Source organism: Macaca thibetana, chromosome 3 (genome assembly GCF_024542745.1).
Source record: "Macaca thibetana thibetana isolate TM-01 chromosome 3, ASM2454274v1, whole genome shotgun sequence".
Taxonomy (NCBI): Eukaryota; Metazoa; Chordata; class Mammalia; order Primates; family Cercopithecidae; genus Macaca; species Macaca thibetana.
In genome coordinates, this window is record NC_065580.1 from 147,845,842 (window position 1) to 147,871,709 (window position 25,868).

Sequence of the window (25,868 nt, forward strand, 5' to 3'; positions counted from 1 at the left end):
CCCGGCTAATTTTTTTTTTGTATTTTTAGTAGAGATGGGGTTTCACCGTGTTAGCCAGGATGGTCTCGATCTCCTGACCTTGTGATCCACCTGCCTTGGCCCCTCACAGTGCTGGGATTACAGGCGTGAGCCACTGTGCCTGGCCATCTTTGCACCCATTTTTTGAGTAGATCAGTGTAGCCTGTCTCCTCGCAAGCAAGAAGTCTTCCCTTTATTGGGGTGGGGAGGAACAGGAGGTGGGAACCGAATGTGAGAACCTCTCTGATGGATGGGTGGGCCTGGGGAGACGGAGGAAGCTGTGGATATTCACAGGATAATTTTGACCCTTTCACATGAACTGTTATCAGGGAGCGGCCACCACTCATTCTTCCTAATACTAGGCTAAGCGGGCAGGTGGGGCACGCGTCCCGCCACCAGCACGTGACCACCTTGCTGACGATGCCCCATCCCACTGGGGAGGCTGCCCCGCCTCTGCGGAGGTGCCAGGGATTTTGTGCCCCCTGGGAGAAGCCCCTGCTGTGACCTTGGGAGACCCCCCTCCACGCTTGGGTGAGGATGACCCTGAGGCCTGAGTTTAAACGCCATGACCAGGGCAGGAACAGGCTCAACCACACACCTGGGAGGGGCGGGGATGCAGGAGCAGGGGGCGTTGCAGGGCCAGGCAGGACCTGCTCAGGGGCCACCGCGGGGGTGGGTCACACAATAGGGCTGCCCCTCCAGGCCTGGGGGAGTGCCCTCTGCTGAGATGGAGAATGTCCAGGACAGAGAAGGGGCAGGGCTGCCCCCGGGGTAGGTGGATGCTCCCGGACGGCAGCCCCCCAGGAAATGTCTCAATCACTAGGCTGAGGTCCAGGGGACTTCCCAGTGCTGCAAGAGTGTACCTCAAGGTCACCCCATCCTGTCCACAGGGACTCTGCCTGTCTCTTCAGCCACGCTGGCCCTTCTTTTGCCCTTGTCCTGCCGGAACTCGTCATCTGACCCTCTCAGATCAGCACAAACTCTTGTCCCCCTGCCACGGTCCTTCCCCCCCCAATAAACGACTTGCCTGGAGTCATTGTCTTGCTGCTGCTACTGGTGACCTCACCTGGGACCATGGTGACAGCCCGGTGGCATCTGATTTCCTGCAGAAGCCAAGTGCCCTGAGCATGAAGAGCCTGGTCTCCAAGCTGTACCCCTCGGTCCTGGAGCCAAGCACTTCGAGGCTGGCTGGGGAGGCTGGTGGCCCAGCCCTGAGTGCTCGGGTCCTCCAGGAGATGGCCAAGGGCACCAAGAGCATCACCCTCATCACAGCCACTCAGCACTCCAAGGCGCACGACTGGGAGGGCAGCAGTGGCCGCTCCTCCTGCCACCTCCTAGAGGAAATGGCCCTGGACTGCAGGGACCTGAAGTCAAGCACCACCCCAGACCCCAGCCTGGCAGACAGAAGGTGGCCCCACGCTGGCCGGTGCAGGGACCGCTCCGTGGAGAGGAAGGCCAAGAAGAAGCGGTCACCCTCCCTCCCTGGGACCGTGCAGCCGGTGGGTGGACGTCGGCCTGGGCACTCCTTGCCCAGTCCCAGGGCTGCAGCTGGAGGAGGAGGAGGACAGAGGGGAGGGCAGGGATTTGCACAAAGTTCTGGGGAAACAGCCTCCCATCCCACTCCATCCTTCTTACGTCACATTTCTCAAGCTTTCCTCTCATGTTAAACCACATGTGTATATATTGTATATAGTTATCCCAGTGAAATTACAGTTTTACAGTGATTTCTGCTTTTTTTTTTTTTTTTAAGAGAGAGAGACAGGGTCTCTACTAAAAATACAAAAAAATTAGCAAGTTGTGGTGGTGAACACCTGTAGGCCCAGCTACTCAGGAGGCTTGAACCTGGGAGGTGGAGGTTGCAGTGAGCTGAGATTGCACCACTGCACTCCAACCTGAGTGACAGAGCAAGACTCTGTCTCAAAAAAAAAAAAAAAAAAAAAAAAAAAGCCAGGTGCAGTGGCTCACGCCTGTAATCCCAGCACTTTGGGAGGCTGAGGCAGGTGGATCACAAGGTCAGGAGATCTGGACCATCCTTGCAAACAGGGTGAAACCCCATCTCTACTAAAAATACAAAAAATTAGCTGGGCATGGTGGTGGGCGCCTGTAGTCCCAGCTACTCAGGAGGCTGAGGCAGGAGAACGGCCTGAACCCAGGAGGTGGAGCTTGCAGTGAGCCGAGATCGCACCACTGCACTCCAGCCTGGGTGACAGAGCGAGACTCCACCTCAAAAAAAAAAAAAAAAAAAAAAAAAAAAAGGGACATTACTTGGTTCCAAAGCATGGTGCGTCAATAAGGTGAGAGCTGGCTTGTGAGGGGAATAATTGCCGGGACCTCGGAAGAGCCGACGTTTCAGTTCAAGTCCACAGGCAGGAAAAGGTGGAAGTTCCAGCTGGGAGGCTGTCAGGCAGGATTCCTCTCTTGCTAGGGGGAAGGTCAGCCTTTTTGTTCTCTTCAACTGATTGGACAAGGCCCACCTGCGTTAGAAAGGGCTTTACTCAGCCTGTTTTATTTATTTATATTTTTAGACAGAGTTTCATTCTTGTTTTCCAGGCTGGAGGGCAGTAGCGCAATCTCGGCTCACTGCAACCTCCACCTCCCGGGTTCAAGTGATTCTCTTGCTTCAGCCTTCCAAGTAGCTGGGACTACAGGTGCAGGCCATCATGCCCGGCTAATTTTTATATTTTTAGTAGAGATGGGGTTTCACCATGTTGCCCAGGCTGGTCTTGAACTCCTGACCTCAAGTGATCTGCCCACCTCGGCCTCTCGATGTGCTGGGATTACAGCCGTGAGCCAACCGTGCCTGGCCTCAGCCTGTTTTAAATATGAGTCTCATCCATATATAACACCCAGAGTAATGTTTAGCTAAATATCTGGGCACCTCATCAGGCTGACATGCGTAATTAATCATCACGCTGGTTTAGATGAGAACTGCTTCCCTTGTGGGGAGGGGGGTGACAAAGGAAAGGGGAGGAGGACAAACAGCCAGGAACAAGCATTCATTTATTCATTTATTCATTTATTCATTGGGGGATGAAGGAAAAGGAGAGCAGTGATTCTGTTCGTTATGCTCACGGAGGTGCCTCATGCCTGTAGCAGTGTGGTACACAGTAGGTGTTTAATCAGTGCCTGGTACACATTAGGCGTTTAATCAGTGCATGACTTCAGCTTAAAGCGACCTTGATGCACAATCCCTTCACCACCCATTCCTCACCCCCGCCCTGCTGTGTGATTTTCCCCACAGGCGAGGGAGAAGCTGCCATCCCCCTGCAGGGAGTGTCTGGCGGAGAGTCAGCCACCCCCAGCACTCCTTCGGCCGTCAAAGTCATCAGGAAAGAGCTTATTCCCTGCTATCCCTGTGGCCTCCAAGATAAAACCCGGCCTCAGTTTCCGTGCAGGTACAGGATCGTGAAAGAAAATAGCACATTAGTTTCCTTCCTGTACCTTAGGTCTCTCTCCCTCCTTCGGAATGTACATCTTGAGACAGTGTGACAGTTTGGGTTGTTATCAGTTGTCTGCTCCCTGGTGTGAGTGAGTTTCAGGTTTTCTTAGGGTAGTGAGTGAGCCAAGGCCAGTGGCTTTGGGAAAAGAATTATTGGCAGGGTGTTCAGTTTTACTTCTGGTCTGTCCAACGTCTCAATAGAGGTTAAAATAATGATGAACATTGGGCATACACCATAGGCTGCCCTTATGCCAGCTGTACCCCAGCCCCTGGGGCTTCTTCATAGGTTTGAGACCCAGCTCCTGGAGCTGCTGTTATTCCAAAGAGAATATACATTGGTTGTGAAAATCTTGCAACATAGATTAAAATGATAAGTAAGAGGAAACCACTTGTAGACCCCACCATCCAGAAATAGTGGTTGTGAGGGCCAGGCGCAGTGGTTCATGCCTGTAATCCCAGCACTTTGGGGGGCTGAGTGGGCGGATCACAAGGTTGTGAGATCGAGACCAAGGTGAAACCCAGTCTCTACTAAAAATACAAAAAATTAGCTTGGCATGGTGGCCAGTGCCTGTAGTCCCAGCTACTTGGGAGGCTGAGGCAGGAGAATGGCGTGAACCTGGGAGGCAGAGCTTGCAGTGAGCCGAGATCATGCCATTGCACTCTAGCCTGGGCGACACAGCAAGACTCCATCTCAAAAAAAAAAAAAAATGGTGGTTGTGAGATGACTTCCTTACCATGGAGGGACAGTAGCATGAACATCTGCTCCCCACCCCACTGTGTGATATTGGCACTCTGATCTGTCGCTGTGGGGTATTGGTGCTCTGACCTGTCGCTGCGAGGTATTGGTGCTCTGATCTATCGATCTGTCACTGCGGGGTATTGGCTCTCTATTCTGTTGCTCTGTCACTGGGTGATATTAGCACTCCGATCTGTTGCTGCAGGGTATTGGCGCTCTGATCTATTGATCTGTCACTGTGGGGTATTGGTGCTCTGATCTATTGACCTGTCATCATGGGATATTAGCGCTCTGATCTGCCGCTGTGGGTTATCAGTGCTCCGACCTGCCACTGTGGGTTATCGGTGCTCTGATCTGTTGCTGCAGGGTATTGGTTCTGTGATCTGTTGCTGTGGGGTACTGATGCTCCGATCTGTCGCTGTGGGATATTAGCACTCCGATCTGTCACTGTGGGATATTAGCACTCTGATCTGCCACTGTGGGTTATCAGTGCTCCAATCTGTCGCTGTGGGTTATCAGTGCTCCAATCTGTTGCTGTGGGGTATTGATGCTCCGATCTGCCACTGTGGGTTATCGGCACTCTGATCTGTCGCTGCGGGGTATTGGCTCTCCGATCTGTTGCTGTGGGGTATTGACGGTCCGATCTGTCGCTGTGGGATATTAGTGCTCCAATCTGCCGCTGTGGTGTATCAGTGCTCTGATCTGTTGCTGTGGGGTATTGATACTTCGGTCTGTCGCTGTGGGTTATCAGTGCTCCAAGCTGTTGCTGTGGGGTATTGATGCTCCAGTCTGCTGCTGTGGGTTATCAGTGCTCTGATCTGTTGCTGTGGAGTATTGATGCTCCGGCAGCCGCTGTAGGTTATCAGTGCTCTGATCTGTTCCTGTGGGGTATTGGTGCTCTGGTCTGTCACTGTGGGATATTAGCACTCTGATCTGCCGCTCTGGGTTATTGGCGCTCTGATCTGTCACTGCAGGGTATTGGCTCTCCGATCTGTTGCTGCGGGGTATTGACGCTCCGATCTGTCGCTGCGGGTTATTGGCACTCTGATCTGCTGCTGTGGGTTATCGGCGCTCTGATCTGCCGCTGTGGGTTATTGGCGCTCCGGTCTGCCACTGTGGGTTATTGGCGCTCCAGTCTGCCACTGTGGGTTATTGGCGCTCCAATCTGTTGCTGCAGGGTATTGGCTCTCCGATCTGTTGCTGTGGGGTATTGACGCTCCGATCTGTTGCTGCAGGTTATTGGCACTCCGATCTGTCCCTGTGGTGAAAGCAGATTTATGGGTGTCAGTGCTCCTTGAAGGGTGTCCACCAGCTGTTCCCAGCCTGCACCAAGGGAAGCACAGAAGTTGAGAAGACCTATACGGCAATTTGATGGTGCCACAATTGGTGATCAACGGCCTAGATCCTGCATTTTTATTTTTTTTAATTTTATTATTATTATTTTTGAGATGGAGTTTCACTCTTGTTGTCCAGGCTGGAGTGCAATGGTGTGATCTTGGCTCACTGCAATCTCCACCTCCTGGGTGCAAGCGATTCTCCTGCCTCAGCCTCCTGAGTAGCTGGGACTATAGTCACGCTCCACCAAGGCTGGATAATTTTTGTATTTTTAATAGAGATGGGGTTTCACCATGTGGGCCAGGCTGGTCTCGAACTTCTGGCCTCAAGTGATCTGCCCTCCTTGGCCTCCCGAAGTGCTGAGATTACAGGAGTGAGCCACTGCTCCTGGCCCCTCTTCTGTTTGAGGGTGATGTCTGATTAAACTTTGTTCAGTAAACCCAGAAAATCATCTTTATTGCCATGTAACAACCAGCTGAAAGAAGAAAGAAGGAAAGGAAGGGCATAGCTGCTGCTGGAGAAGGGACAAAGACCCAAGAGCTGAGCGTAGGGTAGTGTCAGAGGCATCTTAACCAGAGTGACGCCATCTTTAATAAAGGCCCGACAAAGCCAAACCTGCCGGTGACATTCCCAGGGTGTTGGGCCCTTTCGGTCATAAGATGTTTATGGTCAAGGAACAAGTTAATGATGTTAACTAGGCCAGGTGCAGTGACTCGCGCATGTAATCCCAGCCCTTTGGGAGTCCAAGGCGGCGGATCACGAGGTCAGGATATTGAGACCATCCTGGCTAACATGGTGAAACCCCGTCTCTACTAAAAATACAAAAAATTAGCCGGGCGTGGTGGCAGGCGCCTGTAGTCCCAGCTACTCGGGAGGCTGAGGCAGGAGAATGGCGTGAACCCGGGAGGCGGAGTTGCAGTGAGCCGAGATTACATCACTGCACTCCAGCCTGGGCGACAGAGCCAGACTCCGTCTCAAAAAAAAAAAAAAAAAAAAAAAATTAGCCAGGCGTGGCGGTGGGCACCTGTAGTCCCAGCTACATGGGAGGCTGAGGCAGGAGAATGGCATGAACCCGGGAGGCAGAGCTTGCAGTGAGCTGAGATCGCACCACTGCACTCCAGCCTGGGTAACTCCGTCTCAAAAAAAAAAAAAAAAAATGATGTTAACAAATGTAATAAAGATCCAGAACTCATGGAAATGACCCAGTGCTTTAAGAACAAAAATCATGTTTAGTTTAAGAATAGGTTTTGCTTTAAAAATAATAAGACACTCTTAAATTCTTGCTGAAATAAACAGTAATGTAGGGAAGTAACAATACTAATAGCCAGTCACAAGCTGATCACAAGCCTTTGAAATAAAGTATATTATTCCTTATTTTTATTTTTAATGATTTTTTTGAGACAGGGTCTTGCTCTGTCGCCCAGGCTGGAGTGCAGTGGTGCGGTCATGGCTCACTGCTGTCTTGCCTTCCCTAGCTTAAGGGATCTTTTCACCTCAGCCTCCCCAGTAGCTGGGGTGTGTGACACCACACCAGGCTAATTTTGATATTGCAGAGATGGGATTTTGCTGTGTTGCCCAGGCTGGTCTTGAACTCCTAGGCTAACGCAATCCTCCTGCCTCAGCCTCCCAAAGTGCTGGGATTACAGGCATTAAGCGACTGCACCTGGCCCCATCACCTGCTTTCTGAGGATGCTGTACTCTGTAATAGAGTTGTCTCTAACAACCTTTTTTTTTTTTTTTGAGATGGAGTCTCACTTTGTCACCCAGGCTAGAGTGCAGTGGCACGATCTCAGCTCACTGCAACCTGTGCTTACCAGGTTCAGGTGATTCTCCTGCCTCAGCCTCTCAAGTAGCTGGGATTACAGGGGTGTGACACCCAGCTAATTTTTGCATTTTTTAGTACAGATGGGGTTTCACCATTTTGGCCAGGCTGGTCTTGAACTCCTGACTTCAGGTGATCCGCCTACCTCGGTTTCCCAGAGTGCTGGGATTACGGACTTGAGCCACTGCACCCAGCCATAAACTATCTTAACTTCAGTATCCTCTGTGATTCGCCCTGAATTCTTTCCTGGACAAGATCCAAGAACCTGCTCTTGGGGTCTGGGACAAGACCCCTTTTCTGGGGACAGTAGAGGTTCCAGAAAGGACAAAGGACAGGAGCTCACATAAAAAATAATCCCCTCCCAGGTCTGTGGGGAACACACATGAAGTAGCTTAAGTAAAAGAGCCTAGCTTTTGGTAGGTGCTCAATCTGTTGTAGATATTATCCATTATTTAGTTTTATTCCCATGATTCACTGGGTGGTCCCTAAAAATCATCACCTTCTCTTGCCTCCGGTCTCACTGTTTAGATGAGAACACTCTCCATGTGCCGGAAGTCAGCTTCACCTTCCCCAGAGCCATGTGGCAAAGCAGTACAAGCCCAAGCAGGGTGCCCCTCCTGCCCTGGGACATCAGAGGTCAGTGTCTGTCTCCTCCCACCCCTGTGTGATCCTGTAGCTCCCATGCTGCTGGCTTCTGGGATTCTCAAGCTCTTCTCAATTCTCTCCATGGGGAGGAGTTAGGGGAGGGATAACAATACATGTGCACATCAGCTCCCTCACCACCAGGGCCTCCATCTGTCAAGGGAGGGATAACAGTACACGTGCACATCAGCTCCCCACCACCAGGGCCTCCATCTGTCAGGGGAGGGATACCAGTACACATGCACGTCAGCTCCCCACCACCAGGGCCCTTATCTGTCAGGGGAGGGATAGCAGTACCAGTGCACATCAGCTCCCCACCACCAGGGCCTCCATCTGTCAGGGAAGGGATAGCAGTACACGTGCACATCAGCTCCCCACCACCAGGGCCCCCATCTATCAGGGGAGGGATAGCAGTACATGTGCACATCAGCTCCCCACCACCAGGGCCCCCATCTGTGAGGGGAGGGATAGCAGTACACGTGCATATCAGCTCCCCACCACCAGGGCCCTTATCTGTCAAGGGAGGGATAGCAGTACATGTGCACATCAGCTCCCCCACCACCAGGGCCCTTATCTGTCAGGGGAGGGATAGCAGTACACGTGCACATCAGCTCCCCACCACCAGGGCCTCCATCTGTCAGGGGAGGGATAGCAGTACACGTACACATCAGCTCCCCACCACCAGAGCCTCCATCTGTCAGGGGAGGGATAGCAGTACACATGCACATCAGCTCCCCACCACCAGGGCCCCCATCTGTCAAGGGAGGGATAGCAGTACACGTGCACATCAGCTCCCCACCACCAGGGCCCCCATCTGTCAGGGAAGGGATAGCAGTACACATACACATCAGCTCCCCACCACTAGGGCCCTTATCTGTCAAGGGAGGGATAGCAGTACCAGTGCACATCAGCTCCCCACCACCAGCACAGCACTTCACAGTTCTGCATCTCAAGACTCAATAGGCACATGTGGCCAGTGGCTACTGCAGTGGACAGCAAAGCTCTGGAACATGGCCAGTCCTGGGCATTAACTTTAATTAACTAATTAATTAAATTGATTTTTGAGACAGTCTCACTCCATCACTCAAGCTGGAGTGCAGTGGCACAATCTCGGCTCACTGCAACCTCTGCCTCCTGGGTTGAAGTGATTCTCATGCCTCAGCCTCCTGAGTAGCTGGGATTATAGGCATGCACTACCACACTCGGCTAATTTTTGTATTTTTAGAAGAGACAGGGTTACTTAGGCTGGTCTTGAACGCCTGACCTCAGGTGATCCACCTGCCTTGGCCTCCTGAAGTGCTGGGATTACAGGCATGAGACACTGCACCTGGCCTGGTCTTGGGCATTAACCTTAAAAATGAAAACATGACCGGGCGCGATGGCTCATGCCTGTAATCCCAGCACTTTGGGAGGCCGAGGTGGGCAGACCACCTGAGGTCAGGAGTTGAAGACCAGTCTGGCCAACATGGTGAAACCCCATCTCTACTAAAATACAAAAATTAGCCAGGCATAGTGGCGTGTGCCTGTAATCCCAGCTACTCGGGAGGTTGAGGCAGGAGAATCGCTTGAGCCTGGGAGGCAGAGGTTGCAGTGAGCCGAGATTGTGCCACTGCATTCCAGCCTGGGTGACAGAGCTAGACTCTGTCTCAAAAAATAAAATAAAAGAAAACACAATGTTGTCAGTGTGGTAGAGCTGTTATCCTTCCTCTTTTTCATCTCCTCTTGCCTTTTTGATTTTTTAAAATTATTTTTATTTTTGTTTTTAGAGACAGGGTCACTGTGCTGCCCAGGCTGGAGTGCAGTAGTGCAGTCATAACTCTCTACAGCCTGGAACTCCTGGGCCCGAGTGATCCTCCCCACTCAACTTCCTCAGTAGCTGGGACTACAGGTGTGGGACCCCATGCCCAGGTCATTTTATTTATTTATTTAGTTAGTTAGTTTTTGTAAAGGTAGGATCCTACTATGTTGCCCAGGCTGGTCTCAAACTTCCAGCTCAAGCGATCCTGCTGTCTTGGTCTCCCAAAGTGATGGGATTACAGGCGTGAGCCACTGTGCCCAGCACCCTCTTCTTTTCTTCTTCTTTCTATATCTTGAACCAAGAAGGCCGCTGATGTTTGCTGGGTATTTGCTAAATCCCAGCTACTGTTTAAATCACTTTAAGGTCTGCGTTCCCATCATCCTCATCGCAACCTGTGAGGCAGCTGTTCCCTGGATTCCTTTCTGGAGACAGGAAACGCCCTCTGGAATCACTGGCACGATTTTTCACTCCCTGAACCAGCTGACAACCAAATCATCCAGGAAGGATGGGTGTAATTCAATAATAGGCTTCAAAACCCGTGGGAGGACCGGGCGCAGTGGCTCATGCCTATAATCCCAGCACTTTGGGAGGCCAAGGCGGGCAGATCACCTGAGATCAGGAATTCAAGACCAGTCTGGCCAACATGATGAAACTCTGTCTTTACTAAAAATACAAAAATTAGCTGGGTGTGGTGGTGGGTGATTGTAATCTCAGCTATTCAGGAGGCTGAAGCAGGAGAATGACTTGAACCCGAGAGGCAAGATTGCACCACTGCACTCCAGCCTGAGTGACATGAGACTCCATCTGAAAAGAAAAGGACCACTGGGAGGGCTGGGCCCTTGTGTGAAGTCCTTTCTTCTAACCTCAGTTTCTCCTGTTGTACCTTTTTTTTTTTTTTTTTTTTTTTTTTTGAGACGGAGTCTCACTCTGTCGCCCAGGCTGGAGTGCAGTGGCCGGATCTCAGCTCACTGCAAGCTCCACCTCCTGGGTTCACGCCATTCTCCTGCCTCAGCCTCCCGAGTAGCTGGGACTACAGGCGCCCGCCACCTCGCCTGGCTAGTTTTTTTGTATTTTTTAGTAGAGACGGGGTTTCACCGGGTTAGCCAGGATGATCTTGATCTCCTGACCTCGTGATCCGCCCCCCTCGGCCTCCCAAAGTGCTGGGATTACAGGCTTGAGCCACCGCACCCGGCCTCTCCTGTTGTACCTTTAACCTATTCCCTCACATTACTGTTTCAGAAAAGGATAAGAACTTCTCATTATTATGCCATTCCTTTAAGGATTCTTGGGAAAAAGTCTCAGAAGTGTTTCCTAGCCACAACCTTGGGCTGGAAGCTTGCAGCCCAGAGCACACTATGCAACAGTCAATGGTGCATGGCCAGGCCCAGTAGCGTGTCTTTGGGAAACATGAGGGATGGGAAATGGTCCACAGGGATTCCCCCATCGTGATCACATCTGGCTGGAGTTGCGGAGTGTACCCACCACCTGGGGAAAGTGGCTTTAGGAGGGTCTTGGGGACAGGCCCAGCGTTATAAGAACAGCAGAGGCCAAGTTGGACTGGAAAGGGCGGCCTGGGCTCACGAAGTGAAGTCCCAGAGGGGTCAGACAGTGCCCCAGGGCCCGGGCAGGCTGGAGGAGGAAGGGGCCTGTGTGTGCTGAACTATGCATGTCGGCGGCTCAGGCCAGAGCCAGGGAGTCCACACGAGACAGGGTGCCTGGCCAGAGTACCCCTGCTGGGGCGCTGGCTCCACTTGAGCCTGCCTCGGCCTCAGACTGAAGTCTCTTCACCCCCTCCAGGGTCCAGAGACAGTGGAGACCAACGCCACAGCCCACTGCCCCCTGACCACCCCTACAAGTGCCCAGACAGCAGCACCAAGAAGCCAAGAAGACCAAAATAGATGGCGGTGGTGTCAGGCAGTGCCGGCTGCAGGGAAGACCACAGCACCAGTCCCTGGCACAGGATCTCTTCTTAGCCCTGACGCTGGATGTGTGAGATGGTGGACTCTCTTGGCAGGGACACTTTGGGGGCAGGACCCCCCAGCCCAGCTTCCCACAGCCCTTGTGCCAGAGCCAGTGGCTGCCTCCTTGCAGGAAAAGAGCCATGCATGGAGTGTGGGGGCCCTTCCCAAGGGCCTTTTTGAGGTCACTCTCAATTGTAGAGGCTTTTCCTGGGATGGCTCCATATCGTGGTTTCTGCTCTGGGAGGATGCTGTCTGTGGCGGGGGGACGCTAGGCCATTGCCCAGCCTTGGGGGTCACGCTACAGAAGCTGCTGGGGACAGCCAAGCAGCCACAGGCTACAGGGTCAGGAAGAACGTGTCTCCTACCCCCACAAGCCTGGGCCAGCCTGCAGAGTGGCCCGGGTCCCTTCCCTGTGCCACACAGGCTTCCGTGTAAGTGCACACCAGGGAAAGACTAGAACAGTCTCCCATCCCCATCCCCCACCACCTTCCAGTGTCTCTCCCGGCACTCCAGTGATGCAGAGAGAAAAAGTTGCAAAGGGCTGGACACAGAATAGACTTGCAAGGCACATGGAAACGGACACAAAGGCTGTGTGAACTGGGAAGCTGATGGTCGAGGTTCTAAGTGCATTAGGGCTGTACACTTTTCAGTAATTTTTTCAACATCGCAAAAACAAAAACAAAAACAAAAACCTATAGAAAAACTTTGAGCACCAAATGTGGAGAGGCGTCATCACGTCGTCTGTGATTCCGTACTTGCTCAGCTTTCAGCCCGGAGCCCTCACCCCTTGCTCTCAGGGACCCCTTGTCTGGAGGCTGTGGGGTCAGAGCCATCTCCCTTGCAGCAGGAGACCCCCTTCTGTGTTGGGCTGTGAAGCTGGCAGGAACAAGGAGGGGAACAGGGATGAGCTCTGTGGACTTTGGGTAGAGGCAGCGGCGTGGTCCCCCGGCCTGAGTGGGGAGTGGCTTTTGGCCCCGTGCGTGCCCGTCCCGTGGTGGGCACCCTATGCATGTTGTACAAACTGCAGAGCCGGATGTCACAGCTGCATCCCTGCTGTCTGGGAAGACAGGCTGGGGGCTTTCTTGAAGCTGTATTGTCCTTCCGGGGTCTCCTGAGGAGTGGGGCTGGGGCAGGTTCTTTATCTCTGGGGTTGTGCTCCCTGCTTTGCTGCAGAGCTGCTGGGGGCACCATGGATGCCCATCTCCTGCTCTGCGGGGAAAGCTGGGGGTGGGTTTGATTATTTTCTTTTTTCTTTTTTTTGAGATGGAGTCTCACTCTGTCGCCCAGGCTGGAGTGCAGTGGTGCGATCTCAGGTCACTGCAATATCCACTTCTTGGGTTCAAACAATTCTCCTGTCTCAGCCTCCTGAGTAGCTGGGACCTCAGGCACATGCCACCATGCCAGCAAAGTTTTTGTAGTTTTGGTAGAGATGGGGTTTTGCCATGTTGCCCAGGCTGATCTTGAACTCCTGAGCTCAAGTGATCCTCCTGCTTTGGTCTCCTAAAGTGCTGGGATTACAGGCATGAACCATTGCGCCCGGCAGGGTTCAGTTTTCCTACACAGCCCCAGATCTCTGTTCCGAAGCCAGCCTGGGACTCAGGTCCCTTAGGTCTGGTGGGCCGAGACCCTGACGCTCAGACCCCACTTACAGGGGTGGGAGAAGACTTTAATAGGTTTATGTTGGCTGATGTGCTGGGTCACGCCTGTAATCCCAGCACTTTGGGAGGCCAAAGCAGGACAATGGTTTGAGTCCAGCAGTTTGAGACCAGCCTGGGCAACATAGTAAAACCCCTGTCTCTACCAACGATTTAAAAATTAGCCAGGCATAGTCCCAGCGACTCAGGAGGCTGAGGTGGGAGGATCACTTGAGCCCAGCAGGTGGAGGTTGCAGTGAGCAGAGATTGCATCACTGCACTCCAGCCAGGGTGACAGAGCAAGACTCTGTCTCAAAAAAAAAAAAAAAAAAAAAAAAAGTTCACGGACAAACCTTTTAAAATCTTTTTAATTTTAAAGACTATATGTTCATTGTTCATTGCAATGTGTATTAAAAATATATAATGAGGCCAGGCGTGGTGGCTCACACCTGTAATCCCAGCACTTTGGGAGGCTGAGGCGGGTGGCTCACGAGGTCAGGAGACCGAGACCATCCTGGATGACACAGTGAAACCCCGTCTCCACTAAAAATACAAAAACTGAGCCGGGCGTGGTGGCGGGCGCCTGTAGTCCCAGCTACTCAGGAGGCTGAGGCAGGAGAATGGCCTGAGCCCGGGAGGCGGAGCTTGCAGTGAGCTGAGATCACGCCATTGCACTCCAGCCTGGGCGACAGAGTGAGACTCCGTCTCAAAAAAAAAAAAGAAAAAAGATATATATATATATATACACACACACACACACACACACACACACACACACACACACACACATATATGTATATTACCATCAGGCACTTAAGTTCATCAATAATATATTTTAAATGAGGCTAAACTTAAAAAATGAGTTTCTTCCTTTTTTGCTTTTTGCTTATTTATTTTGACTGCTACATTTTCCTTTATTTCGCTTGTAAGGAAAACCAATCAACTAAGTTGTCCCAAAACTGTTAGTGTTCACCGATCAAGAAGGAAACGAGCTCGGAAGACAAACTTTTCACTTCCTCTCAAACATATATTGCAAGTATCACGAAAAATTGTAACAACACATGCAACACGGGCTGGTTTTCAACATACAGAGAGCCAAGCAAGAAGAGTGAGTGCCGCAGATCTACAGAGGTCAGACTGGGAGCACTGCTCCAGGAAGTCTGAAGCTACCCACGCCGCTCTTTCCTCCCACAGTCCAGGCTCATCACTTCTTCCTGTTCCAAGGGGACTCATCCATATGCAGAAATCCAGGCTGCTCCATATATATTAATACTCGCCCAGCTGTGTTTCACGAGGCATCTCCACAAGCCAATCCCAGACTCAGATTCCGTACAGGAAGTTCCCGTTGCTGTCAAAGAACTCTCGGCCCCTCTGCGCTACTTGGCTGCTGAAGTTACCTGGTTCCTCTGCCTCCAACTCCTCCAGCTTCTGCTCACTTGGCAACGCAGCATCGCCGGTTCTTCTGGTGCTCCCAGCATCACTGGAGAACTTCTGCAGCTCTCGCTGATGACCTAGGGGTGCAGCAACAGGCACACCCTCTCCTCCAGGTCCTGGATTTCTTTATTTCTTCCCTTCCATCTCCTTGGTGTATTTGTCCTGTGAGGGTCTGACTCTATCACTTTCTTTTTTTTTTGAGATGGAGTCTGGCTCTGTCGCCCAGGCTGGAGCGCTGTGGCACGGTCTCCGCTCACTGCAAGCTCCGCCTCCCGGGTTCACGCCATTCTCCTGCCTCAGCCTCCTGAGTAGCTGGGACTATAGGCGCCCACCACCACGCCCGGCTAATTTTTTGTATTTTTAGTAGAGATGGGGTTTCACCGTGTTAGCCAGGATGGTCTTGATCTCCTGACCTCGTGATCTGCCCACCTCGGCCTCCCAAAGTGCTGGGATTACAGGCGTGAGCCACCGTGCCCAGCCAACTCTGTAACTTTCAAAGCTGTGCTGTGATTAGGGTCTTTGGATGAGGCTTCATGCCTGGGCATAAGCCAAGAGCCTGATACAGAGTGGCCTGCAGGGAGCGGCTTTGACATATTTCCAGAGCCCAGGAGCTGCTGGAGCGAATAGGCAAGCCCAGCTTTCTTAAGGACTTTTTGATCCTGCTTCAGTGTCTGCTCCAATGTGGGTACAAACTTGCCATTTAAAACTCTTTGGATCACATCAGTGCTGACATCAAAGCCTTCAGCCAACCTGGGAACTGGTCAGGACTCTGGAAATTCCTCATATAAATATCGGATCTGCTCCATGGCTTCCCAGGATTCTGGGTGGGGCACCAGGTGCCTCCATTTGCCTCTGAATTTTCTGGAATCGGATTGTTTTTTTCTGTCGTTTCAGGGTGCCGGGGCAGAAGCCATGCATGGAAGCAGAATGGATTTTGAAGAGCCTCAGGTTAAATCATGGAGGGCCCAGCCCTCTTCTCTTTGATGGCAAGGGCAACCTGTCCTTATTGCCAGCTTAGAGCTGCTCTGTACACCCAGAAAGCTAACACCTAGAACTCTCCTAAGCATGCCAAACTCTCTAAACTGATGATGAAATACGTCACTAGTGAAGGGACCAGTGGTCCCAGGGGATCTGAATACCTGACGCTGTGCCCCTGACAATGGGTAAGAAGGAATAACAGCGGCAGGATGCCCAGCACCAAGGGGGCATGGCCTGGGGTGCCAGGGCATGAGGCCCTGCTTCAAGCTGAGGGCCCAGGGAGAACCTCTCCACCTCCTACAGCTCCCATTCCAATGGCTCCCAGTCAGAATGGGGGTCTGGCTCCCAGCCGATAGGGCCTAAGCCCGCCACCCCCTGGGTCGTGAACCCACAGCAAGTGAAGGCAGCGTGAACACACCTGCCCAGCAAGAGACTCAGGGTAACTGCATGTCAATGCAAACCAGCCTTCAGCAGTCTGCTACCCTTTTTTGATTTTTTGTTTTTGTGTTTGAGACAGAGTCTCCCTCTGTTGCCCAGGCTGGAGTGCAATCTCAGCTCACTGCAGCCTCTACCTCTCAGGTTCAAGCGATTCTCCTGCCTCAGCCTCCAGAGTAGCTGGGATTACAGGCACTCACTACCACACCTGGCTAAGTTTTTGTATTTTTAGTAGAGATGGAGTTTCACCATGGTGGCCAGGCTGGTCTTGAACTCCTAACCTCAAGTGATTCACCTGCCTCAGCCTCCCAAAGTGCTGAGATTACAGGCATGAGCCACCATACCTGGCCAAAAAATGAGTTTCTTTAAAGAAAAAAATTAACCCCAGAAGAGTCCAGGCAGTACTGGGATAAAGTAACCACTGTGGGTGTGATTTGGGGTGCCTGAACTGCGGGGCACATGGCCTCCCCTGCACCTCTTAGGGGCTGAGTTTGGTTGCCAATAACAGAAAACCCCCACAACAGTGGCTTAAACAAGATAGGGCTTATTTTTCTCTCATGCAGCAACAAGTCTGAGGGTGGCGCTGTGTAATGTCCTCCCCAAGGTTGTCAGGGACCCAGGCTCCTCTGGGATTCTCTGTCTTGCCCTCTGCATTGGTCAGTGTTCTCCAGGGAAACAGAACCAATAGGCTGGATGGATGGACGGATAGATCGATAGATGGCTAGATCGACAGGTTGATAGGTGGACAGATAAAGAGATGGTAGATGGGGTGGGAGATGACTTCAAGAGGTTCATGTTGGCTGGTGCGGTGGCTCACGCCTGTAATCCCAGCACTTTGGGAGGCTGAGGCAGGTGGATCACTTGAGGTTAGGGGTTCGAGGTTTGAGACCAGCCTGGCCAACATGATGAAACCCCATCTCTACTAAAAATATAAAAATTATCTGGGCATTGTCGTGGGCATCTGTAATCCCAGCTACTTGGGAGGCTGAGGCAGGAGAATCACTTGTACCCGGGAGGCGGAGGTTGCAGTGAACCAAGATTGTGCCACTGCACTCCAGCCTGGCCACAGAGCGAGACTCTGTCTCTACATAAATAAATAAATAAATAAATAAATAAATAAATAAATAAGCATCATCTGTTGCCACTATCAATACAACCAGGGTTCTGGTAATGAGGAAGGATGGGAGAATGGGTGTTGGGCGAGCACGCAGAAGTCTCAGCCACCTTCCTTGTGTCATGGATGGCAAAGCTGAGGCCCAGAGAGGGATGCAATATTCTGGCTCAAATGCTGCTCACAGCTTCTGAAAAATCAGGATGTGTGGCCCCCTCATGTTGCATCACCTTCCCCAGTCTCCTCCCAGGTTCCCATCCCCCGGCTCCTAGCAGAGCCAAGCAGACCACAGGACCTTTCACAAATGCCCAGGGCACTCTGCCAGCTGCCTTCAAGTTTCCCAGCCCTGCTGTGCCGATGCCTTTGCTTAGCCTGTCCCTTTCTGTCCTCTGCTCATGCCTGGAAGACCTCACAACTCCAACTGACCGTGACCCTATCTGTCCTGTGGGAGAAGGTCCTCTCTGTTCTGGGCCTCTGCAGGGATGTGACCTCATCCCTAAAATAGGAGCGATGGCTGGCAGTGTGGCTCACACCTGTAATCCTAACGTCTTGGGAGGCTGAGGCGGGAGGCCTTCAGTCTTTTTGTTGTTGTTGTTGTTGTTGTTGTTCTTGTTGTTTTTGAGACAGGGTCTCATTCTGTCACCTGGGCCAGAGTGCAGTAGTGCAATTATGGCTAACAGCATCCTTGACCTCCTGGACTCAAGCAATCCTCCCACCTCAGCCTCCTGAGTGGCTGGGGCTACAGGTGTGCTACCACACCTGGCTAATTGTTTCATTTTTATTTTTGTAGAGATAAGGTCTCACTCTATCCCCCAGGCTGGAGGGCAGTGGCATGATCATAGCTCACCCACTTCAGCCTCCCAAGTGGCTGGGCCTACCGTCACGCACCACCACATCTGGCTTTTTTTTTTTTTTTTTTTTTTTTTTTGAGACAGAGTTTTGCTTTTATCAGGCTGGAGTGCAATGGCATGATCTCAGCTCACTGCAACCTCTGCCTCCTGGATTCAAGCTATTCTCTTGCCTCAGCCTCCTGAGTAGCTGGAATTACAGGCATGCGCCACCATGCCCAGCTAAGTTTTGTATTTTTAGTATAGATAGGGTTTCACCGTGTTGGCCAGGTTGGTCTCGAACTCCTGACCTCAGGTGATCCACCCACCTCAGCCTCCCAAAGTGCTCCCAAAGCATGAGCCACTGCACCGGCTTTTTTTTTTTTTTTAAAGAAACAGGGTGTCTCCCTATAGTCCAGGCTGGAGTGCAGTGGTGCAATCATAGCTCACTGCAGCCTCCAACTCTTGGACTTATGGGATCCTCCACCTCAGTCTTCTGAGAAGCTGGGACTACAGGCATGCAGCAACATGTCCAGCTTTTATATATATATATACATATACACACACACACACACACACACACACACACACACATACACACACATATATACACACACACACATACACATACACACACACAATCACACATACACACACATACACACACGCACATACACACACACACACGCACGTACACACACACATACACACACACACAAACCTGGGCAACAAAGTGAGACCCTACCCCTACAAATTTTTTTTTTTTTTTTTTTTTTTTTGAGACGGAGTCTCGCTCTGTCGCCCAGGCTGGAGTGCAGTGGCCGGATCTCAGCTCACTGCAAGCTCCGCCTCCCGGGTTCACACCATTCTCCTGCCTCAGCCTCCCGAGTAGCTGGGACTACAGGCGCCCGCCACCTCGCCCGGCTAGTTTTTTTTTTGTATTTTTAGTAGAGACGGGGTTTCACCGTGTTAGCCAGGATGGTCTCGATCTCCTGACCTCGTGATCCACCCGTCTCGGCCTCCCAAAGTGCTGGGATTACAGGCTTGAGCCACCGCGCCCGGCCCAAATTTTTGTTTTAATTTAAAAATACATTAGCTGGGCTGGGCACAGTGGCTCATGCCTGTAATCCCAGCACTTTGGGAGGCAGGAGTCCCCACGCCATGCAGGGTGTGGAGCCAACAGCAGCTTGTACAGCTGGCAGTGGCTGAGGACAGGAACTTCGGGCTCTGGTTGGCTGCCTGAGGCCTTTTGCCTGCACCACAGTGGGCCCAGAAGAGCCAGATTTTACAGCCTCAGGGGCAACCCTCACTCCAAAGGCCGGGAGGCAGTAGATTAAAAAATAGCCAAGCCAGGCGTGGTGGCTCATGCCTGTAATCTCAGCACTTTGGGAGGCTGAGGCAAGCGGATCACCTGAGGTCAGGAGTTTGAGACCAGCCTGGCCAACATGGTGAAAACTCACCGCTACTAAAGATACAAAAATTAGCCGAATGTGATGGTGGGCACCTGTCATTCCAGCTACTCAGGAGGCTGAGGCATGAAAATAGCTTGAACCCAGGAGGTGGAGGTTGCAGTGAGCTGAGATCATACCACCGTACTCCAGTCTGGGCAACAGAGCAAGACTCAGTCAAAAAACAAAACAAAACAAAACAAAAACAAACAAAAAAACCCCAAAACAAACAACAACAAAACCCAGCCAGGAGTATTTGGAGCTCTGGCGGGACCATTCCAAGGGGGTGATCCACACAGTCTCCCATAGCCCCAGCAGTCCCCTGCTCCCTAGCCGCACCCTGCACTGGCTTTTCACCGCGCCACTCCCACATGGAGCTTCCCCAGTAAACTATCTCTGAGTCTGCTTTTGGGGAGCCCAGGCTGAGACAGGAGGTCTTCGAGGAGGACCCTCTGTTCCAGGGGAGGCAGCCTGGTGCCTCCAGGGGACACTAAGAGCTTTAAGTACCTCCAAGAGGTCACATTGTGTGCAGAAATTTATGCTGAGTTTCGCAGTCTGGGTAGAAACAGCACTTCCAGTTTTCCTTCCCCCACATGCTTAGAATTGTCTTGGGCTACTGCTCAGAAATGTGGGCGGAGGATTACCCAGGTGCCGAGGCAAGAGACTGAAGGTACACATTGTTTCAGTATAATACAGAAAATAGTTACAATAAGAATAATCATAATACAAATTAGGTATAGAGATGATCAGGGACAATTATCAATCATTATTATAAACATTATTGGCTGGGCGCGGTGGCTCAAGCCTGTAATCCCAGCACTTTGGGAGGCCGAGACGGGCGGATCACGAGGTCAGGAGATCGAGACCATCCTGGCTAACACGGTGAAACCCCGTCTCTGCTAAAAATACAAAACAATTAGCCCGGCGTGGTGGCGGGCGTCTGCAGTCCCAGCTACTCGGGAGGCTGAGGCAGGAGAATGGCGTAAACTCGGGAGGCGGAGCTTGCAGTGAGCTGAGATCCGGCCACTGCACTCCAGTCTGGGTGACAGAGCGAGACTCCGTCTCAAAAAAATAAATTAAAAAAATAAATAAATAAACATTAATCATTCACTTTTAATATGACTCTTTGTTGCATTACTGATATAACCTAGGAATAACTGGCGGGTATAGGGTCAGGTGCTGAAGGGACATGGTGAGAAGTGACTTAGAAGGCAAGAGGTGAGCCCTCTGTCACGCCCGCATAAGGGCCGCTTGAGGGCTCCTTGGTCAAGCGGTAACGCCAGTGTCTGGGAAGGCCCCCGTTACTTAGCAGACCTCAAAAGGGAGTCTCCTTTCCTTGCAGGAGTCAGGGAACACTCTGCTCCACCAGCTTCTTGTGGAAGGCTGGATATGATCCAGGCCTGCCCGCAGTCATCCAGAGGCCTAGACCCCTCCCTGTGGCGCTGTGCTTCAATGGTCACGCTCCTTGTCCACTTTCATGTTCCTCCCGTACTCCTGGTTCCTCTTTGAAGTTCATAGTAGATAGCGGTAGAAGAAATAGTGAAAGTCTTAAAGTCTTTGATCTTTTTGATAAATGCAGAGAAGAAAACGCTGATAGATGCTGCCTTCCCTCTCTGCTTTGGCTACCTAAAAGGGAAGGGCCCCCTGTCCCATGATCACGTGACTTGCCTGACCTTATCAATCACTTGGACAACTCACCCTCCTTACCCTGCCCCCTTGTCTTGTATGCAGTAAGTATCAGCGCGCCCAGACATTCGGGGCCACTACCTGTCTCCGCATCTTGGTGGTAGTGGTCCCCTGGGCCCAGCTGTTTTCTCTTCATCTCTTTGTCTTGTGTCTTTATTTCTTATGATCTCTCATCTCTGCACACAGGGAGAACACCCGCTAAGCCTCGTAGGGCTGGACCTTACACAGAAGGAAACGTATCATTAGAAAGAATCAGGTGGAATGTCCCTGTGTTTTCCCAAATGAAAAAGGAAGATGAGTCAGAAGCATATTATTATTATTACTACTTTTTGAGACCGAGTCTCACTCTGTTGCCCAGGTTGGAGTGTAGTGGCATGATCTCAGCTCACTGCAACCTCTACCTCCTGGGTTCAAGTGATTCTCCTGCCTCAGCCTCCCGAGTAGCTGGGATTACAGGTGCATGCCACTACCACTCAGCTAATTTTTGTATTTTTAGTAGAGATGGGGTTTCACCATGTTGGCCAGGCTGGTCTCGAACTCCCGACCTCAAATGATCCATTCGCTTCGGCCTCCCAAAGTGCTGGGATTACAGGCATAAGCCATTGCACCCGACCTTTAATTTTAAAATTTTAAAAATTATTTATTTATTCTGAGAGACAGGGTTCCACTCTGTCACCCAGGCTGGAGTGCAGTGCCACAATCATGGCTCACTGCAGACTCAAATCCTGGTCCCAAGTGATGTTCTCGCCTTGGCCTCCTGAGTAACTGGGACTGCAGATGTGCACCATTATGCCCAGCTACTTTTTTGATTTTTTTTTTTTTCTTCTGGTAGAGATGAGGTCTCCCTATGTTGCACAGGCTGATCTTGAACTCCTGGCCTCAAGTGATCCTCCCATCTCAGCTTCCGGAGCAGCTGGGACTACAGGTGAGCACCACTACACCAAAATTTTGAAATGTTTTTTGTGTAAACAGAGTCTTGTGTTATTCAAATGATCCTCCTGCCTTGGCCTCCAGAGCAGTTGAGACTAGAGGCATATACCAACACACCCAATTAAAAAACATTTTTTGTATAAACAGTGTCTTGGGCCTGGCACAGTGACTGACACCTATAATCCCAGCACTTTGGGAGGCCAAGATGAGCAGATCACTTGAGGTCAGGAGTTCGAGACCAGCCTGGTCAACATGGTGAAACCCCATGTTTACTAAAGATACAAAAATTAGCTGGGCGTCATGGCGCTGGCCTGTAGTCCCAGCTACTCAGGAGGCTGAGGCAGGAGAATTGCTTGAACTTGGGAGGTGGAGGTTGCAATGAGCTGAGACTAGGCCACTGCATTCCAGCCTGGGTGACAGAATGAGACTCCATCTCAAACAACAACAACAACAACAACAACAAAACAAAACAAACAAAAAAAACCAGAGTCTTGTTGTGTTGCCCAGGCTGGTCTCTAACTCCTGGCCTCAAATGATCCTCCTGCCTCGGCCTCCAGAGCAGTTGGGACTATAGGCATACACCACCACACCCAATTAATTTTTTTTTTTTTTTTTGTATAAACAGGGTCTTTTTGTGTTGCCCAGGCTGGTCTCAAACTCCTGGAAGCACAGGTCATGCTAATTCCACTGAGGAGGCTGAAGATGCATGCCCCATGCTATCTTCCTGATGTTTTTGTATAGATAAGGGGCCTAGTCAGTCCGAGCTGTCAGTCCGAGCTGCTACAACAAACTCCCGTAGATCGGACGGCTTATAAACAACAGATATTTATTTCTCCTCTAAGATCACAAGATTGGGGCCGGGCGCGGTGGCTCACACCTGTAATTCCAGCACTTCGGGAGGCCAAGGTGGGTGAATCACGAGGTCAGGAGATCGAGACCATCCTGGCTAACATGGTGAAACCCTGTCTCTACTAAAAACACAAAAAATTAGCCGGGCGTGGTGCCGGGTGCCTGTAGTTCCAGCTACTCAGGAGGCTGAGGCAGGAGAATAGCGTGAACCCGGGAAACAGAGCTTGCAGTGAGCGGAGATCGCACCACTGCACTCCAGCCTGGGTGACAGAGTGAGACTCTGCTCAAAAAAAAAAAAAAAGATCACGAGATTAGGGTGTCAGTGTGGTCGGGCTCTCTCCTGGGTTGCAGACAGCCACCTTCTCCTTGTAATCTTACTCGGTGGAAGGATGGGGAGGAGACCGGATGCAGTGGCTCATGGCACTTTGGGAGGCCAAGGTGGACAGATCACTTGAGGTCAGGAGTTCAAGACCAGCCTGGCCAATATTGTGAAACCCCGTCTACTAAAAATACAAAAAAAAAAAAAAATTTAGCCGAGTGTGGTGCAGGTGCCTGTAATCCCAGCTACTCAGGAGGTGGAGGCAGGAGAATTGCTTGAACAGGGGAGGTGTAGGTTGCAGTGAGCCGAGATCTCGTCACTGCACTCCACTGGCCTGGGTGACAGCGTGAGACTGCATCTCCAGAAAAAAAAAAAAAAAAAAGAGGGAGAGGGCACTCTCTGAGGTCCTTTTTATATGGGGCCTAATCCCATGGTTGAGGGCTCCATCTTCATGACCCTTTCTCCTCCCAAACGCCCCGCCTCCGAATACCATCACCTTGGTGTGAACACATGAACTTGGGAAGGAATGACACAGACATTCTGTTGGCTGCAGTGCAAGCCTGGACCATCAGGACTTGGCTACAATTCCCAGTGCCTTCCCCCACAGAGTCCCTGATGCTTGCTGGCCATACCCGTGGCAGCCCTTAGCATGTGGAACCGGGGGTCTGGGCTGATCCACCAGTTCTCTGAGCGCTCCTCAAGTCAGGGCCCAGGTCCACTCCACCTTGGCTCCTCCAGGATTGGCCCATAGTCCCTCCTCTTCCCTCCCTTTTGGGGGCTCCTGTTGCCTACAAAGAAAACTGTCACCTCTGCAGCATCTGGCCTCTACTGGCCATTCCGGCTACCAGGAGGGTAGGGCAGGAGGAGGTGGAGAGGGCTTGGTAGGACAGGGGCATGGGGCGAGGTGGGAAGACTTGGTCTCTGTATGGTGGCCTCTGGGTGACAACGCCATACACATCCCTTCAGCTGCCATGGTGATGACTCTGGTGCCTATATATCCTTTATATCCTTTCCCCTGTATTTATTTATTTTTATTTTTTATTTTTATTATTATTTTTTTGAAATGGAGTCTCACACTGTTGCCCAGGCTGGAGTGCAATGGTGTGATCTTGGCTCACTGCAACCTCTGCCTCCCGGGTTCAAGCAATTCTCCTGCCTCAGCCTCCTGAGTAGCTGGGATTACAGGTGCCTGCCACCATGCTCAGCTAATTTTTTGTATTTGTAGTAGAGACAGGGTTTCACTGTGTTGGCCAGGCTGGTCTTGAACTCCTGACCTCAGGTGATCCACCCGCTTCAGCCTCCCAAAATGCTGGGATTACAGGCATAAGCCACCACGCCCGGCCTCCCCTAGGTTCAAGACACAAACATCCAATGGTCTCCTGATAAGTGTGATGTCCTGTGGGTGTCTCTAACTCAGCACGTACAACACCAAGTTCATGAAGTTTCCTCCCCAAAACCGTTCTCCTCTGTGGTCTATCTCTCACATGGTACAACCATCCACTCCACTGGCCGCCCAGAAATCGGGTTATTGCCCCAGCTCCTCTCCCTTCCTCCTTCAGCTGATCCCTAAACCTGCCCTATCCATTCTAGCTGCCGTCTCCCCACTATCTATCAGCTTGGTCCTCTTCCTGTACCACTGCATAAACCTAAGTCACCATCACCTCCATGGGGACCACAGCAGCACCTGCAGCCCCTCTCTGGGTGCAAACCTGGTAGGTGCTAGCATTTTGCACATCTCTGACCACATGCATGGCCATGGCAGTGGGAGGGACAATTATTTCAAGCATTATGCAGAGAAGGAAATGGAAGTCCCAGGTCATGCAGTGGTTGAGTAACGGTCTCAGCATCCAGTCCTGGGTTCCCACCACCTCCCTCTTACCTGACACTGCATGAAAGAATGCAGCCAAGAAAGACAGGGATGGGGGTGGGGAGGAGTGAGCTCATGGTGAATCAGGAGGGCTCCTCAGTCCATTCTCTTGGTCGTTTCTAATCTTATCTTATCTTATCTTATCTTATTTTATCTTATCTTATCTGTACAGACAGGGTCTCATCTTATTACCCAGGCTGGTCTAGAACTCCTGAGTGCAAATGATCCTCCTGCCTTGGCCTTCCAAAGTGCTGGAATCACAGGTGTGAGCCACCATGCCTGGTCCTCTTGGATTTGCTTTCCTTTTATTTTTTTGAGACAGATCTCACTCTGTTGCCCAGGCTGGAGTGCAGTGGCACGATCTTGGCTCACTGCAAGCTTCACTTCCTGGGTTCAAGTGATTCTCCTGCCTCAGCCTCCCAAGTAGCTGGGATTACAGATGCCTGCCACCACACCTGGATAATTTTTGTATTTTCAGTAGAGACAGGGTTTCATCATGTTGGTCAGGCTGGTCCTGAACTCCTGACCTCAGGTGATCCGCCTGCCTCGGCCTCCCAAAGTGTTGGGATTACAGGTGTGAGCCACTGTGCCTGGCCCCT

General features: G+C 51.5%; 1 protein-coding gene and 1 pseudogene across 2 annotated transcripts in view; one reads left to right on the top strand and one right to left on the bottom strand.

The window, feature by feature from the left end:
- CHST12 (carbohydrate sulfotransferase 12) overlaps nucleotides 1–25,868 on the top strand; it is a 515,718-nt gene that overhangs the window by 453,981 nt on the left and 35,869 nt on the right. The gene's annotated exons all lie outside the window — the stretch shown is intronic.
- LOC126950950 (neugrin-like) lies at nucleotides 14,706–25,159 on the bottom strand (annotated as a pseudogene).